Source organism: Apium graveolens, chromosome 4, assembly GCF_009905375.1.
Source record: "Apium graveolens cultivar Ventura chromosome 4, ASM990537v1, whole genome shotgun sequence".
NCBI classification, from domain to species: Eukaryota; Viridiplantae; Streptophyta; class Magnoliopsida; order Apiales; family Apiaceae; genus Apium; species Apium graveolens.
In genome coordinates this window covers 14,292,953-14,300,176 of record NC_133650.1, presented here as the reverse complement: position 1 = coordinate 14,300,176, position 7,224 = coordinate 14,292,953, and the positions used below count along the sequence as shown (strand labels likewise).

Sequence of the window (7,224 nt, the reverse complement as noted above, 5' to 3'; positions counted from 1 at the left end):
CTGACGGAAGTTAATAGCTTACGACATATAATTTCGTCGTAATAAGGGTTCAAATTTATTACATGTGTGTCCCACTTTATAACATCCGACGATATTTCTGTCGGAAGTTACCAACATATGACGGAATATTACGTCGTAATTTTTTATTATTATTTAACCCCAGAAGTGGGTCCCAGTGTTTCAACTTACGACGCAATGCAAATTTGTGATAAAATTTCGAACTTTCTACTCGAGCAAAAATGACAGAAAAAACTTGTCATAATTGGCTCAATTACGACGGTTTCCGAACAATAAAACCGTCGTAAATGCCCCATTTTGTTGTAGTGTAATGAACAAAATAATAGCCTTCTAAATTCAAGATAGTTAAGGAAATTGTTCAGGAACTACAACAATTCAAGATAGTTAAGGAAATTGTTCAGGAACTACAATCTTTAGGCCAATCTTTTTTAAATTTGGCAAGTAATATTATAGGAAGGCACATCATTTATCATTTAGCACATCATTAAATATGTTCTTATATAAAATAACACCCCAACAACTTTTATAGATGTAGCATGGAGAAAAACATACTATTGGACATTTTCATATATAAAACAATGGATATATACTTCTCATCTTGTCGATGGTTTAAGTCTTGATGGAGACAAATGCGTGCATGAATAATTTCTGTACAAATTAAGGAAGCTAAGAAACATTAATAACATAATATTATTTTCTTTGCATATAAAGAAGATTTAAATGCTTCATGAGAATTCTTTAGGTTTTTATTTTGAAATCGAAAGTAATTAACTCCCTATTGAAAAGACCATTTCCGGGTTTTGTTAGGTCAAGTTATGCGCATAATATCCTTTTTTCCAAGAAATTGAAATCGTATTAATTAATTAAATATTTGCACATACATTAATTAAATCCGAGTGTGCATTATCCACTCATAAAACACAATCCGCTATGGAATGAGTAAGTCTCGCTAAATAGTACATTACTTGATTCAAAAAGTGTTTGTAGGGATGGACATTCACTCCGCCTCGTTCGGGTCGGGATTTAAGGAATTTTTTAGGGGCGAGACGGTGATGAGGGAGAATTTTATGAAGATTTCGGTGATCGGGGGGATCGGGGCGGAGTGATTCCTCGCCCTGATTGTGTATATAAATAATATGTATATATATAATATAAATATATTACTAAATTAATAATTAAAATAAATAAATTTTATAATATTATTTGAATTTAAAATAATCTATAATTTATTGATCAATATTTTATTTTACATTATAATATAATATAATACAATATATTTTTATAACTTAAAATTTGCCGTTTATTTGTATTATATAAAATTTTGATATAATTTGATATTAAAAATATGAGATAATTTCAATATATTTATATGTTATCAATTAGTATTTTAATTTTTTTATTAAAAATATAAAATATAAAATTACATTATTATTTTTTAATTAAAAATTTAAATTCCCCGAAAACCTGTGGGGATCCCCGTTCCTTGTTCGGGGCGGGTATCGGGGTTCAGCGCGATTTTTGGGATCGATATGAGAGATTGGGGGCGGGGACACCACTTCCCGACCTCGAAGTGCCCCGTGCCCATTCCTACATGTATGACCACTTGAAATATGTTTTTACCACCACGCTGCTCCACTGTTTTTTATCCAACTCAAGGTTTACCAAGGCTGTCCTGATGCCTATTTCCGTGGTCACTTTTGATAAAATGTTGCCTTGCTTGCATCATTCTATAGACTCAATAAGTCCACTTACATAATCTTGAGCCATTCCAGAAAAACTAAAATAATGAGAAACTGCAAATAGTGTCGTGTCAGTATTTAGTTTAATTGTATTTTCATCTGGTACGCTCTAATGCTACGCACCATCCATCTGTGTCATGAACCCAAGAGATGTGTCAGTGGTTTTATCTTGAGCATTTTTCCATTGATTGAAGAGAGTTTTTGCTGAAGTGACCAACTCTACAGCTTCCAATCCTCGTTGTTTCCATACTTTCCAAGTCGACTAACACAACAATGCTATCGGACTTAAATCATCACCTTAGTACTGTTGAGAAAAAAACCAAAGCAAACCTGAGAACATTCCACGTAAAGGTGTGCACAGTTTGGTTTGACTTGGTTTTTACCGAAAATCATTACCAAACCATGTATGTCGGTTCAGTTTCTAGTTATTAACCGTAATTAAACTGCTCGAAACGGTTATTTTTGGTTCGGTTAACAGTTTGTCGGTTTCATTTTTTTTTGTTTTTATTTTTTTCAAATTTATTTGTTTAATACAATGCTGAAAAAATTATAAGTGCCATTTTACCTTTTGAGATTTCATTTAAAAACAAAAATGAATATTAGTAATTATTGCGTAGCCGGTTAACCCCATCTTTGCTGGTATACAAGTGCTACTATATTATTACATAGATAATTACCATTGTAAAAGTAACCTCCCAGAAGATTCACAATTGATAGATCCATATTTAGCATCTTTTTATTACCTATTTTATTTCTGTTTTCGTAATTTCATTAATAAAAAAATTATCTTATTTTGTTTTGTAAAAAAATTAATAAAATCAGAATTTGAGATGGAAAAGGTGCAAATAAGGAAGGAGGTTGACTATTCTTGAAGTCAAAGGAATGGGAGGAAATATCAAATACATGTTGGAGAAGAAAAATGAAAAGAAGGAAATATATACTACACCATAAACAACCTATTGTAACACCTAAAAAAGGGTGAATAAAGGCCAAAAAACATTGTTGAAAATGAAGAAAATGGCTATGATAACACTTTTTCAAAAAATAGGACCGTAACTAATATCAGCCCCAACATAGGGGTCTATAGTAACACTTTTTCAATTTTTGGTAACACCAGAAAATGTGAAATCATAGGACATCTATGACTATACTTTTGTTATTTTGGTAACATTAAAATTGTTGTAACTATAGACCTATGGTAACACCATTATGGTATTTGTTACATCTTATTTGGTGTTACCATAACACTAAATTTTGAAAAACAAATTTATCAATAGCTACAACTTGTTATCTATAGTAACACTTTTATATAAACCTTTTATACCTTTACCTACACTTTTAAATCTTTACCAATATTTTTTTTGATATTTACCAACAGAGAATCTGTATAATTTATATCAATAGCTACAGTTTACAGGACTCATTGCTAACACTTTATGAAAAAAAGGGCAATATAATGCTTGAAAATAGAACTTCCCCATTTCAAAGTTTAACAAACATTCATCATCAAAAACAATCCAACCACCAAAATAACCAGATAAGTACTATCAACCACCAACCAGTTCCAAGCCTACCCATTATACCAAAACAAGTACTAGAAACTAAAACTAACTTAGCTAGCTAGGTACCACATCAAGATCATGAAAATTACTGGCTAGGTACAATACAACTTTATGGTGACAACATTATCACTTTTAACATTCTTTCTTCTCTTATGCTGCTCACATAGGTTCTTTATCCTTCTCTTTCACTAATGCTTTTTAGGTATCTTCTTTTTGAAGAGGTTTCCTTCTTCTTTACACTGAAAGAATTATTATGTGAAAAATTATTAAACTAGGCTTGTAATCGAGACTTGTCGTGTTTCACAAAACTCAATCTATGAAAACTCAAGCCATAGATGATTTTTGAATTTAGTCCATTTTGATTGGTGTGATTTTTGTGTAAGCAGAGGATACACCATTTTTAAAAAACGAGCCAATCAAAATGAGCTAAACTTATGAAATTTAGAGAAAAATCGATTTATCAGATGTACAAGGTTACACTGTTTGATATATAACTTACTTTTCGAGCTTCTGCCACCTTCATTAGACGTTCATTTATATTGTTTTCCACCATGGTTTCTTTTCACATGTTACAAACAACAGATCAGATATTAATACTATGTACAAGAAGTTCATGTTTAGAATAAAATAGAGAGAAATCTATAGGAATCGAAGTAATATGAGCTAGTCAATATATTTGACAAATAGACAATTGCAAAGTTAAAGAAATTTAAAAGCAAAATAGACTAACAAAGCATACTAATTGTATGAGGCTGTTGTTTTCGGAAAATTATTTGTCAATGCAGGATTTTTCCTCCTCTATTGTGTTATACCATGCACGAAAAAAAGTAAACTGATATTACATGTTCACAAAGACTTGCAAAATCAAAGCACATAGAATTTGTAAAAAACCCTAGATTCACTCAACTATGCAGTACCAACTTCAAAAAGAAGGCAATTTTGTGATATACACGAGTATGTTAACAAACTCAAAATGATTACGTTTCTAAAATAATGTAAAGAAATGAGAAGAAATTGATGTATTAAACTTGAAACAAAAAATTATCAAGTGTGTGTTATGCATGAGATTGATGCTATGTGTGAGTGTATATCAGTGCGTGCTGTAGGTTGTAAAGAACCGGGTGATAAATATTTTTGCTTTAGAGTGAGAACTTGAGGTTATTTAACTAACAGTGAATGTATAAATGGGAAGTATAGATGGTATAATTTTGAGAGTATAGTATAGATCATGAAGTGCAGATGATCAGAGTATTTAAAGGTTTAAATTATTTGTTTTAATTATTGCGCCAAAATTGGCTAATTAATTAAAAATTGGTATACTTACGGGGCCGAGTTTTTTCTTGGCTTTGGCATTGGAGCTGCTGCATTAATTGATAATGGGGTTGGGTTGAACTTGGAGCTAAGTTCTGAGAATAGACTCGAGGCTGTCCTCCTACAAGCGGTGCATGCTGATGCAACTTCTGCATAGATTGTACATACTGCTCATAAAATTCTTGTAACTGTTGTAGAGATCACTGCTCTACAGTTGGCCAAGTAGCTGAAGTGCTGGCATTATCTGCAGATGGAGGGGCAGTTGCAGCCTGAGATACTATTGCCTGCGAGGCTTGGGCTACGAATTGTGAACTGTTCTGAGCTCGTGGACTCAAAAAATGTAGTTGGACAATAAATAAGAAATATTATCAATGTAAGAGATTAGGGACTTGCACTAGAAATTGAACATCACATGTAGACATTTGTACACTCACAACACAAGTTTGAGCATGCTCACGTACTTAACAATGTACAAGCCTCTGTTACATACCATGAGAGAATTTCTGAAGGAGCATCCAGAACAATGTGACTTGCATTAAGAAAAAGGGCCCTGCCATGAGCATCCACTCATGTGATATGAGCACCGCACTAGTGTTCAGTCTAGTCTTTCAGCCAAAGCTTTGTCGGATACAACTAGTGGCTGCAATAATTAGGTAAGTGAAGAAATTAAGATCGCCAAAATCATTTCATACACTAAATTGAATACCTATAATATATTAAAGTCATAACCTTAGAGTCTTGTACTGTCACCAAGTATCCATGACAGGGGCAGACCTTGGTAGTTAAAACAACGTCAACAAAACAGATTCTGCAGTATAAATGAGTGCAATATGATTGAAGTGCTTCATTCGGGTAGACAAGTTTGTCACAAACTTGACAAAGGTACTCGCCACCTAGAGAGTGTATGATATGACAAGGTTCTCATATACAGTCATTCCATCCCAATAACTGGACTTCTTTTTCAGGGAGGCTGCTTATCTCATTCCAATAGTAGTCATAACTGCCATAAGTAGTGTCACTATAATATTTCAACTTTAAAATACAAATATATTGTCAATATAACTGTGTCTCACTAGGTACAACCCATTTAAAAAGTCCTAAATTGATAGAACACAATTGCACTCCTTCCTTTATACATAAACTCCGGCACTTATTTAAGTAAGGTGACTGGTACTCAATCCAGGTTGACAGCTCCCAGGTCTCTGGCTGTAATAATAGTTAATTTTTAGAGTAATTAATACTTAATATGTAGAATTTCCATTTTTCGCTGTACTAAACAAAAAATTAACAAATCAGCATCCCAATAATCTAATTCCAGTGAATTGCACGTGTAAAACCTGTACACGTAATTGACTAGAAAACTAGTTAGTAATATCAAGAACAAAATTTTAACCTAATTTACATAATCAAAAATACCAAAATGAGCACACCTTTGCAGATGCACCGGAACATATCAACAAGTAATTAAATAGGGCCTGGAATCAACAATGAGCAATTGAGGCTTATTCATATTATTTAAATTGGGGGTATTACTACCTTAATACTCGTACAAGAGCACCATATCAAAATCGATGCATAACATCCTTAATTTTAAATTAAATATCATGAATACATAACAAATTATGTACATTTTACTAATGAAAATATGACTCAGTGAATCGATTTTTAAATTACCTTCAGTTTCAAACAAAGAGAAGCCCAGAAGTATTGAATCTTAAAATCAATCAGTAGTGAATTGAAACTAGCTTACAGGCCCAAATCATCAAGCCTATTTGATAAACCCACTAGCTAAATCCTCAATTCAGAAACCCTAATTAAAGATTAAGATCCGCTTACAGACCCAAATAATTGATGATGATGACAAGATTGAAGACTCAACTCGACTGAAGAGGGAATACCCGATTGAAGACTGTAACCCGATTGAAGACCCATGGAAAAGAGAATGATAGAAAACCCAATGATTAAAAACACCCGCTTCCGATTGATGATGAAGATGAACTTCCAATGATGAGAGAATTAGACCTAATTAAAGAGAGTGAAATGTGAAGAGAGTGAGTAGAGTGAATGTGATAGACGAGTGAAATCTGAGAGGAGAGGGTGAAATGACAAATTTAATATTTTGAATAAATTTTAATCCCTATACTCATATATTTGGAAATAATTTGGATTTCCGCCCCATGATTTTAATTCCACGGCCTGAAATTTTGGTCATTGGTTACATCTTTCCTAACATTAATTATGGTGTGTAACCGTAAATACCCCATTTTCTCTATAATTACAGTAAATGACACCAATCATTATAATAAAATAAAGTATAACTATAAATAGTCAAAAATAATTTGAAGCCACCTATGGTCACAATTTAGCTGTTACACTGAAACAAAATATTATAATAGGCCTTATATAGTGTAGTGATATCCTAAGCAGGATTTGCTATTTCAAGACCCAAACCTTCATATTTTTCCTATATATATAGGCAGGTGCTCAAATGAGAACCTCTATTTTGGTAAGATATGAGATCTAATCTTGACCCTTAATTTTTATTAATCTTTTATAATCTAAACCACACATTTTCATCTCTCTCGGTTTCTCTC

General features: G+C 32.5%; 1 long non-coding RNA gene across 6 annotated transcripts; it reads right to left on the bottom strand.

The window, feature by feature from the left end:
* Positions 1-1,745: 1,745 nt before the first annotated feature.
* Positions 1,746-6,731, bottom strand: LOC141717786 (uncharacterized). 6 transcript variants are annotated; one of them, XR_012573784.1, is made up of 6 exons: positions 6,305-6,731; positions 6,061-6,105; positions 5,360-5,630; positions 4,644-5,270; positions 3,819-3,877; positions 3,212-3,558 (listed from the first exon to the last, which is right to left on the bottom strand). It is a non-coding gene; the product is annotated as an uncharacterized LOC141717786 (long non-coding RNA). The 6 variants fall into 6 exon arrangements; XR_012573787.1 differs by lacking the exon at positions 6,061-6,105 and having other exon boundaries at positions 4,644-4,960; positions 5,121-5,270; XR_012573783.1 differs by lacking the exons at positions 3,212-3,558; positions 6,061-6,105 and adding an exon at positions 1,746-2,061.
* Between the last annotated feature and the right edge of the window lie 493 nt (positions 6,732-7,224).